At 39.8% G+C, this 12,052-nt stretch overlaps 1 protein-coding gene across 1 annotated transcript in view; it reads left to right on the forward strand.

Annotated features, from left to right (window-relative positions):
- The window catches only part of LOC146785923 (fetuin-B-like), a 196,654-nt gene that overhangs the window by 79,053 nt on the left and 105,549 nt on the right, over positions 1–12,052 (forward strand). The gene's annotated exons all lie outside the window — the stretch shown is intronic.

Consider the following 12,052-nt stretch of genomic DNA (forward strand, 5'->3'; position numbering starts at 1 on the left):
TTCACCCCTCATCAGCCAGGATAGCTTGACTCCAGTGGCATAGAGAGCACGGGACCAAGGTCTGGGCATACCCATCCCACTCGGGGTGACAACTGCAAAAAGAACAATTAATGGTCAGAATGCAGAACAATGTCATCCATCCATCCCAGTACAGAGATCTGGGCCTAAATACATAATGTTTTTGTTCCCCATGCCTTTCCAGTTTGAACCGAGCCATATGCAAATCAGTCTTGACCCTGCGCCCAAGGGGAACAGTCCAGTCCGAACTGCCAGGCCAGGTCCTCCCTGGACTGGAAACAAGCATCCTGGTACCGGTTTCAGTGTTTCCCCCCCTCATCAGCCTGGATAGCTTGACTCCAGTGGCATGGAGGGCACAGGACCCACGTCTGGGCATACCCGTCCCACTCAGGGTGACAACTGCAAAAAGAACAATTGATGGACAGAATGCAGAACAATGTCATACATTCACCCTAGTACAGAGATCTGGGCCTAAATCAATCATTGTTTTACTCCCTATGCCTTTCCAGTTTGAACCCAGACATATGCAAATCAGTCTTGACCCTGCACATAATGGGAACAGTCCAGCCTGAACTGCCAGGCCAGGTCCTCCCTGGACTGGAAACAAGCATCCTAGAACCGGTTACAGGGTTTCACTCTTCATCAGCCGGGATAGCTTGACTCCAGTGGCATGGAGAATTTTTAAGGCATCTTTATACCTCCCATGCCTGATTACTAAAGGATTTTAGGAACCTTATCGGTTCCACTTCTTCAGTGTCATCTTTAGTTTTCTAATTCAGTAAGTTACCTCTTTTCACAGTTTTTACTTTGTTGCTTGCCTGTTCTATCACTTTCCTAGAGTAACCTCTTTCTCTGAATCTCACTTTCATCTTATTCATTTCTTCATAGAAGGCTTCTTCTGAGTTACAATTCTGTCTTGCCCTAAGAAGTTCTCCGTATGGTATGCTATTAACCAAAGTCTTAGGGTACCAGCTGTCAGCATGCAGTAAACTGTTACCAGCTGGTTTTTGCAAAATAACATGCTATCCAATTTATTATTAACAACCCTTTTTTTACATCTAGAAATTCTATTTCATTTGCATGTACTTCACTAGAAAATCTAAGATTAAATGTATTCCTGGTTTGTGTATGTGAGTGAGCCTGGGACTATCTGCATAAGTGCTTCACTGGGGGAGGGGGTGAGTGGGTGTTTCACTGTCTGAGTGAGTCTTTGATTGTTTGAGTCAATGTTTAAATGGGTACAGGAGTGTCTGAGTGGGTCAGTAACTGAGTTAATGTGTAGATTTGACACTTGAGAAAGACCTATAACATGCCAAGTGAAGCTTGCAGTGAAAGAGCACGGACAGGGTCTCCACTAGTAGCCAACACCCATGTTTGAAGGGCTATTTATGTACATGGTTGAGAATGTTGTGTCAGTACTTGCCTACATATCTCAGAGAGTGTAGGAGTACACCTTTAGCAGTGCCAAGAGATGTTTAAGTAAGTAAGCTGGTATGTAACTGCCTGCTATAATACCTCTATGGCTGCCTAAAGTTGTATGTAAGTGGCTGCACAAATACATCAGCCCCTCTGTTAGGCAATGGAGAGTTGTTTAGGTGTCACTGCAACTTCCTTTGAGTCTGCTGCAGGAATAAACAGTTTCTGGTGGGTAACTAAATGTATAAGTGCTTCTGTAGCTGTCTCTGTAACTGAAAGGCCGTCTCTATGCTTTTGTGAACATCTATGTCAAATTTTTTAAGGATGGCATACTATATGTAGTACTTGGCATAGAGGCCTGTGAGTGCACAAGTAACTTATTCAACTCAAAGATACATCTCTAAATCACAAAACATCACCCTTTATTGTATACTCACAGCATCTCTTAGAATTGAATTATGTGAACTAAAATGTGGGTTTGGTACTTGAGAAAGACCTATAACTTGCCAAATGAAGCTTGGAGTAAGAATACACAGACAGGAACTGTACTAGCAGCCATCACCCATGATTCACACACTATTTCTCTGCATGGTTCAGAAAGTTGTGTCAGTTCTTTCCTACATATGTAAGTGAGTATACCAGTATAGCTGTATGATTGCCACATGGTGTGTACGTAAATGTTCTATGTATGTGACTGTGTGTTTTAATAGCTCCATGGCTGTCTAAATGTGTATGTAAGTGGCTGCACAAATACTTCAGTGACTTTGTAATGGAATAGAGAGCTACAAACGTGTGACTGCATCTACCATGGAGTCTGCTGCAGGCATAAGTAGTTGCTAGTAAGTGACTGAATGTATATGTACTTCTGTGGCTGCCTGATTAGGTTGCAGAGAGGGTCTATGCTTTTGTGAACGTGCATATCAGTTGCTTTAGGGGGGCATACTCTATGTAATACTTTGCATAGGGGCCTACAAGTTCTCAAGTAACTTATTTAACTTAAAAGGATGGCTGTCAATCTCTTAAGCATAAAACAGCATCTTTATGGCATACATACAGCATATCTTAGTAGTGGGTTATGTGAACTAAAACAAGGGTTTAACACTTTAGAAACACCTGTATCATGCCATGTGAAGTTTGCAGTGACAGTGCACTGCACTAGTAGCCATGAGCCATATTGAAATACTATTACTTTGTATAGTTAAGAAGATTGTGTCAGTACTTGCCTACTTATCTGAGAGAGTGTAGAAGTATTCCTCTATCAGTGCAATGAGATGTTTAAGTAAATGTGCTGGTATATAACTGCCTGCTATTATACCTCTCTGGCTGTCTAAATGTGTGCGCAAGTGGCTGCAGAAATACTTCAGTGCCTGTGTTAGGCAATACAGAGCTATGTATTTGTGACTGCAACTAACTTTGAGTCTGCTGCATGCATTAATAGTTTCTGGTGAGTGACTGAATCTATACATGCCTCTGTAGCTGTCTCAATAGCTGAAACAGAGGCTTTATGTCTTTCTGATCATGTATTTTGGTTGCTTTAGGGATGGCATACTCCATGTAGTACTTGGCATAGGGACATGCCAGTGCACAAGTAACTTAGCGAACTAAAATAACAGAATCTTTTAAGCACAAACCAGCATGCTTTATAGCACACCTAGTCACATGTGACTTGAGCAAAATGAAGCTTGGATTTAAAACTGGACAAACAGCTTTTACATGGCAAATCTAGCTCCAAGTGAAAGTGTACACAAAAGACCTGTACTACCAAGCATCATCCATGTTTGAAAGAGTATTTCCCTGTAGGAATCAGAAGGTTGTGTCAGTACTTGCCAACATATCTGCGTAATTATAGGAGCACACCTGTAGCAGTGCCATGAGAAGTAAATGTGCAGTTATGTGACTGTCTATTTTAGTAACTCTATGACTCTCTAAATATTTATGTAAGTGTCTATAAACAAACACCTCAGTGCCTGTGTTATGGAAAAGAGAGCACTATAGATGTGACTACAACTATGTTTGAATCTGCTGCATGCACAAGTAGTTTCTGGGTAAGTGACTGAATGTATATGTGCTTCTGTAGTTGTCTAACAAAGCAGGGTAACAAAACTACAGCACCCAGAATTCAAAGAAAAACACTCTGCTATTACACTGTACACCACTACAGTCTTCCCCACTACGCTCTACCCGCTCCACTTTATAACAATCCACTCTGGAATTCCACAGTGCAACTCTCCACCCTATGCCATTATATTGTATGCCTCTCTTCACTGTACACTACTCCAATCTACACTATTAGACTCTACGCCTCTCCACTCTACGCCACTCTGCTCGACTACATACCAGTATAAACTATTTGTCTGTATGCCACTCCAGTATATGCCACCCACTCTGTGTCATTCCACTGTATGCTACTACACAATACGCCAATACACTCTACACTATTCGAATGTACGCAACTCCACTGTACGACACTCTACTCTACGCTATTCCACTCTATGTCACTCCACTCTACGCCACTCCATTGTATGCCACTCTAATGTATGGTATTCCACTTTACACCACTCGACTGAACGGCACTCTACTCTATGACACTTGACTCTACCGTACTCAACTCTACGCCACTCCATTCTATGCCGCTATACTATATGGCACTCCACTCTGTGCCACTCCAGTCTATGCCACCACACTAATGTAACTCCACAATATGCCACTCCACTCTAGGACAATCCCCTGTACGCTATTACAATGTACATCAACCCTTTCTATGCCACTACACTCTCTTCTACTCCACTCTACACCAATCCACTGTACCCTACTATACTCTACCCTATTACACTGTATGACACTCAATTCTACACCACTCTACTGTATGCTATTCCACTATATGCCACTCCACTATATGTCACTACACTGTACGCCAGTAACACTAAATGATATTTCACTCTACACCACTCCACTCTCTGCTTCTCCACTGTATTGCACTCCACTCTATGCCAGTATAATCTACATTATTCTACCTTTGGTTTATTTAGTGAATATCTAAGGATTTTAAATTCTATTTCCTAACTATAACGTTCCTGTAACCTTTGCCGTATATATATATAATATTTTCTCCATTTCCACTTTTTAGTGGGGGGTGTTTTGGCGGCCAACTGCACTGTATATAAACTCTATGTTTTTGCCCATGTCATGTGATCAAGACTGGGTTTCCTGGTCGAAACGCGTCATGCTGCTGTTTCTTTGAGGAATAAAGCACTTTATTTTCTTGTCACAGAGTGGTCTGTTCCTGCTCTATGCATTCGTTTGCATATTTCTTGGACTTTGGAAATTATATATATATATATATTCACTTAAAAAAACATAGGTTTCACACATGTTATAGTTAGGTGGATATTTCACTCGTAAAAAACCAATGAAATTCCCCCGTTATAGTTAGTTCAGATAACTATAACTCGCGCGCCAGCAATCCACTGCTCATGACGTCACATATTACATCACTCATGACATGGTCAGTGGCATCACTCATGACATCACTGATGACATCATCCTTGTGATAGAGTGGCGGTCGCGCGAGTTATAGTTATCTGAACTAACTATAACGGGGGAATTTCATTGGTTTTTTACGAGTGAAATATCCACCTAACTATAACATGTGTGAAACCTATGGTTTTTTAAGTGAATTTGCAAGGTTTTTTAAATGCTAATTCCTAACTATAACGTGTGTGAAACCTATGGTTTTTTCAGTGAATTTGTACGGTTTTTTAAATGCTAATTTATTTATGTATTATTATTTTTTTTATATATTTATTTTACAATAAACTACGTATTAAACATTTTTTTTTTTTTTTGGTTTTCACCGTGCGCGCGATTTAAAAAAAAAAAAAAAAAAATCTGCCTTCGGGGTCCTTCAGGGACCCCCTGACAAAGGCTAGGGGGTCAGGAACTTTCTACCCTGCCCCCTTTTCACGTTCGCCACCTTCCTTTTTCACTCTCGCACTGAAAACAAACAAAATGGCGGCCGACACTTCCTGATTTCGACCGATTCGAACGTTGACTAACATGGAACCACCAATCAGAATTACGCTCGCGCACGTTAGGGTGCTCGCACGGTGCGCGCACGGTGCGCGCACCCTGCGCGCGTATAGATATTGATATGCTTTTAAATGCTATTTACTCAGGAAATACTGAACAGATTTACACCAGACCTGCAAAAGGCACTTCCTTGACCTTATGGCTACCTCTCTGCCAAATTTCAGGTAATTCTGTTCAGCCATTCGGGCTGTAGCTGTGTCTAAAGGTCCTATGGGAAAATGCATGGGGAAAACGCGTTTTGGGACCCCCCTTTTTTCTCGGCTCCTACTTGACGAATCACCCCGAGACTTTCAGGGTAGGAGCTGAACGGAGCGCCCCATTAGTTTTGAAAATTTCGCGAGGATTCGTCAACCGGCGCAAAAGTTATTCAAAATAGAATTTTCAGATTTCCTATGGAAACACGATCCTAACTATAACTATCTACTGGCGACCGCCAGTAGATAATATATATAAACTTAGATATAGATAGATATAGATAGATATATAGATATATACATACATATATAAATTTCTTTGTTTCTTTATACATAAATCAGCGTGGATGTATTTTATTACGTATAGCGAAAACGCCCGATGCGTTTCGGAGCAGCCTCTCCTTGGTCACGGGTCAAACAACGTTTGCTACCACAATACACAAATAGTGCACATATAATCAACATTGAAGTAGGACTGCAAGATCAACCACATCGTAGTGCAAATTAGCGCCCATTTTGAAAAGGACCATTTTATCTTTAAAATGTCAGACAATACCATATTAATACTTATTGCTGAGTGATTTGTCAGTATTACATTATTATTTATATATGTGCTTTAATTATATAGTTTTTTTGCCTGATTGAAATTCATGGACATATTTAATCACAATCACGCCGAAGGGGTACTGTTTATCCTCCTTTGTTAGCGCTTTCATGTGCTCCAAAATTCTTTTCTTAACTCTGTGGATTGTACTACAAATATAGATCAAAGAACATGGGCACTTAAACATATAAACACAAAAAGCAGAATTACATATAAGATGCTTCGTAAAAAAGAATGGTCTCATACGTTTCAACAGTTCTATTTGTTTGCAGTGAGTACTGTACCTACATGCCTTGCATTCCCCACATACAAAAAAACCTTGTTTTTTGATGTGGATTCATTGTTGACGATACAGTACTTCTACTCAGAATATCCTTCAATGAAGTGCATTTTTGTAAATGTAATCTGTGGATTCACACCCACATGTTTGTTCAGTGTATCAACTGTCCCTAGGACGTGCCAGAAGTTTTTAACTGCAAAAAAAACAATTTATGGACAGAATGTGGAACAATGTCATACATTCACCCCAGTAAAGAGAACTGGCCTAAATCCATAGCTTTGTTGCTCCCCATGCCGTTCTAGTTTGAACCCAGACATATGCAAATCAGTCTTGACTCTCTAAATATTTATGTATGTGTCTATAAACAAACACCTCAGTGCCTGTGTTATGGAAAAGAGAGCACTTTAGATGTGACTACAACTATGTTTGAATCTGCTGCATGCACAAGTAGTTTCTGGGTAAGTGACTGAATGTATATGTGCTTCTGTAGCTGTCTAACAAAGCAGGGTAACAAAACTACAGCACCCAGAATTCAAAGAAAAACACTCTTTGAGAACAACACATCATATATACACGTAAATATTTTCACTTCTTCTTATGTTTTTCTAACTAAACGTTTAACACTTAATCTACAGTTTTTTACTGCCATTTACACCATGTAGTAAGCCTCAGATGTTCAACATACTAATTCAAAGCGACAGATTAGGAACCAACATCTTACACATCTAGTCTGCAAATCAGACAAACTGTCACATTCTCATACACTCATAAAGCGTTTTACTCACCTGTTAGTAAACATACAAAGCCACTCACAAAACCACTCCTACAGTACCTCATATGGTTACAATATTTTCTCGAAAATATTTGATACTGTCTTGTAAAATTCTCGCATACACATATACCTTTTCGATTGTTTTTTTCCTCCAAATTAAATGCAATTCACTTACCTGAAAATTGAGTTTGTTGATCAAATATTATTTTGAAGTCTTATCAGATAGATACAAAACTGTTCGGAAATGTAAACATTAATTATAACATTGGCATATCATTCTCACACAAAGCAACTATTAATTGCAACATTTTCAACTTTGCACCCTCTGATTGTGTGGAAGGCCACAAATAAAAACATATCTTTAATGGGGTTTTTTGTCACTCCATTCCTGAATGGTTAGTGTGGGTTAACCCTTTAATTCACTTTTATAAAGAAGCCCAATATAGTAGGGTATTTCTGCATACGCATATGTGGGTGTTTTGCACACTTCAGACATTAGGCTATATTTGGGCTACATTTGGGTGATATTTGTGCTACATTTGGCTCTTTTCACTCAGGTGGCCATCTTGGGAAACCTATTTGTTATGAAGCTCCCTAATCTTCTCATTTACTGCAGTATCCACAGTAGAAAATGTTTTCAGTTTTCGACTTTGATTCCATCGAGGTGATGGTCAGATGCGCCACACTTTTGGCAGAAATGTAGAATGTAAGAAGTCTAGTTGCTCACTGTAGTAAACTGCTGATCACCAGGGAGTTAACTGGCAGTCTGCTGTTGGTCTTGAAAGTGCATGTTTCAGTCTACATGTGTTTTGATGAAATAGAAGAGGAAGATATTTGAGAACTCTCTTAAAATGTGTCCTAATTGATCTTTCTACAGTACTAACCATAATTTCTATGTCAAACTGAAACCTCACATTTTGTTCCTTTCTAAATTGAATGTTTTAAGTTTTACTAGTTGTATCCAATCAAGATGGCTTCAGGTGTGCCATACGTTTGTCATAAGTAAGACCGTTAGTGCTCTAGCTGTTCTTTAGAACACTCTGTGAGGCTGCAGAATAACACACTGGAATCAACTGATAGGATTCTCCTGTTGGAAGTACATGTTTTACTGAGAATGTCAGACTTCATTCTCATAAGGCTGAGAAACATAGTGTGAATCTACAGAAAATATGCTCTCATTCAAGCTCCTGGAGCATCTTCTGTAACCTTTATGGGAAAATCATGAGAAAACTGTTTTCTATCAAACATGATTGATGTACTCCCACCAAAAGAGGGGAGAGGAGTTGGCCTGACGGCTAGGGCGGTCGATCTCGAATCTTGGGAACTGGGTTTGAGCCTCGGCAATGGCGCTGAACATCCTGAACTTCTGGGCAAATCACTCAATCTCCCTGTGCCTAACAAAAAACAAATTAATGTGTCCTCATGTAATGCAACTGGTGCTATGTAAAGCGCTCTGACACCCGATTCGGGTCAAGTTCGCGCTACATAAAACTCTGTAAAATAAAAACTAAAAAAAAGGCTTTTTCACACTGTAAAATCACCTTACAACACACCACAAATCCTAAAATTAATATGGAACCATCAACAAATGACTTCTCCGTTTTGTCATCCTCAAAACCTGCCATTCACTACAATGCATTTCAATGGGGCGCTATCATGTATAATGGTCCCAAAATGGCTGCCAATACTTTGAAGTGCTGAGAGCCAATCAGATCCCACCATGAGATTTGTGCTTAGGTTCCGTCCAGATTTCCTTATTTGCTTTCCCTTAAATTCCTCACCAACTACTGAACGGATTTACACCAAATAACTAAAAGCATGATCTTCAACCAAAATCTGCATTCCTGCCAAATTTGGTGTAATTCTGCCCAGAGGTTCCGGCTGTAGTCGTGTTCAAAGCTACTATGGGAATTAATTTGGGAAATCGTATTTATTTACCCCCTCTCCCTTTTTCTTGGCCCCCACCTGCTAGATTAACCGAAAACTTTTCATGCACAACAAGAGCCACTGTGATACTTTTTTGGGAGCATTTCATGAAGATTCATCAAACTACACTAAAGATATGAGCAAGTCAAAATGCTTTTTCTATAAAAACATGGTCCTAATTATAACTACCGACTGGTGACCGCCAGCTGGTAATATATATATATATTATCTACTGGCGGTCGCCAGTAGATGGTTATAGTTAGGACCGTGTTTCCATAGGAAATCCGCAACATTCTATTTGGAATAACTTTGGCGCCGGTTGACGAATCCTCGCGAAACTTTCAAAATAGGTGGGGCGCTCCGCTCCGCTCCTACCCTGAAAGTCTCGGGGGGATTTGTCAAGTGGGGGCTGAGAAAAAAGGGGGGTCCCAAAACGCGTTTTCCCCATGCAATTTTCCATAGGGACCTTTAGTCCAAGGTACAGCCCGAACGTCTGAACAGAATTACTTGAAATTTGGCAGAGAGGTAGTCCTCAGCTCAGGGAAGTGCCTTTTGCAAGTCTGGTGTCAATCTGTTCAGTAAAAAATGAGAAAATCAAAAGTAAAATCATATATATATATATGGGCGGAGCCTAACCACACATCTCATCCTGAGATCTGATTGGCTGTCAGCACTTCATCCAAGAAGTGTTGGCAGCCATCTTGGGACCAATATACATGATAGCACCTCATTAAAAAGCATTGCAGTTAATAGAAGGTTTTAAGACTTTAGTTACATTATAAATCATTTGTTGATGGTACCATACTCATTTTAGGAATTGTGGTATGTTCTAAGGTGATTTCACCATGTGAAAAAGCCTTCTGCTGGGATATCATGATTGAGAGAAAAATATTTTCTCATGCTTTTCCCACAGAGGTTTGGAAGGTGATCTATAAGCTAAACTGAGAGCTTATTTTCTGTAAATTCACATTATCTTTCTCAGTCATGTGAGAATGAAGTCTGACATTCTCAGTAAAACATGTACATCCAACAAGGGCAGAGACTGTCAGTTGATTCCTTTGTGTTCTACTGTAGCTTCCCAGAGTGTTCCAAAGAACAACTAGAGCGCTAACAGTCCTACTTATGATAAACGTATGGCACACCTGAAGCCATCTTGCTTGGATTAAAGTGGTAACTCTTAAAACATTTAATTTAAAAAGGAACAAAATGAGGGGGTTCATTTTTCCATAACCAGTATGATTAGTGCTGCAGAAAGAAAAACTAGGGCACATTTTGACTTCTGAAATCCTCTTTTATTTCATTAAAAAATTCTGAGATGCAGACTGAAACATGCACTTTCAATACCAGCAGCAGTTTTCCCTGGTGAGCAGTAGCTTTACTACAGTGATCTAATGAGCAAAAAGAGTGCTAACATTCTGAATTTATGGCAAATGTGTGACACATCTGAATGCCTTCTTGATGGAATCAAAGTAAAAAACTTAAAGTATTTCCTACTGAGTAGACTGCAGTAAATGAGGAAATTAGGAAACTTCATAACAAATAAGTCTCCCAAGATGGCCACCAGAGACAAAAGAGCCCAAATGTAGCCCAAATATCACCCAGATGTAGCCCAAGTATAGCCCAATGACAGAATGTCACAGAGTGTTCTTAAAAACAACTAGAGCGCTTACTGTCTTCACTATGACAAAAGTATGGCACACCTGAAGCCATCTTGATTGGAATAAACTGGTAACACTTAAAACATTTAATTTAAAAAGGAACACAATGAGGGGGTTCAATTTGCCATAGAAATTATGATTACCCTCTTCAGTGCCCATGACGAGATAGTCTCGTCATGGAGCACGGTCGCGCTGTGCCCATGACGAGACTATCTCGTCATGAACCCCACACACTAATGTAACGCCCGGCACAGGAGGGGGAAAGGGCGTGGCACAGAAGGGGTTAATGCTGAAGAAAGAAAATGAGGGCACATTTTGAGTGACTTCTCAAATCCTCTTCTATTTCATTAAAAAATTCTGACATGCAGACTGAAACATGCACTTTTAATACCAGGAGCAGACTTCCATGGTGAACAGTAGTTTTACTACAGTGATCTAATGAGCAACTAGAGTGCTAACTTTCAGAATTTATGGCAAATGTGTGACATATCTGAATACCTTCATTATGGAATCAAAGTAAAAAAACTGAAAGCATTTCCTTCTGAGGAGACTGCAGTACTTGAGGAAATTAGGAAATTTCATAACAAATATATCTCCCAAGATGGCCACCGGAGACAAAAGAGCCCAAATGTAGCCCAAAATCACCCAGATGTAGCCCAAATATAGCCCAATGACAGAAGTGTGCAAAACACTTATTATTTTGTGTTTTTGCAGTGTTATATAGTGCAGACTTGTCAGGTATTGGAGTGCTTTACATGAGCATCGGTTACATCACACAAGAACAAATTCATTTTGGTTGTAGACATGGGGAGACTAAGTGATTTGACCAGAATCACAGAATGTCGAGCTGAAGCAGAAACTCCAACCTGGTTCCCCAGTTGCAAAGTCTGCAGTTCTGGAAGTAACACCACATCCTCTCCCATAAGTGCAACATTTAATCAAGTGGTCAACTGGATGAAAAAACAAAAAGATAACAAATAATTTAAAAGTGCTTTGTCGCTATTTGAAAACTCAGAAAATATGTCCTTATTTTAGTCTTTTAGAGCACTAACCATAATTTTGATGCCAATAAGACCCTCTCATATATGTAATTTC

This window comes from Triturus cristatus, chromosome 11 (assembly GCF_964204655.1).
Source record: "Triturus cristatus chromosome 11, aTriCri1.1, whole genome shotgun sequence".
Lineage (NCBI taxonomy): Eukaryota > Metazoa > Chordata > Amphibia > Caudata > Salamandridae > Triturus > Triturus cristatus.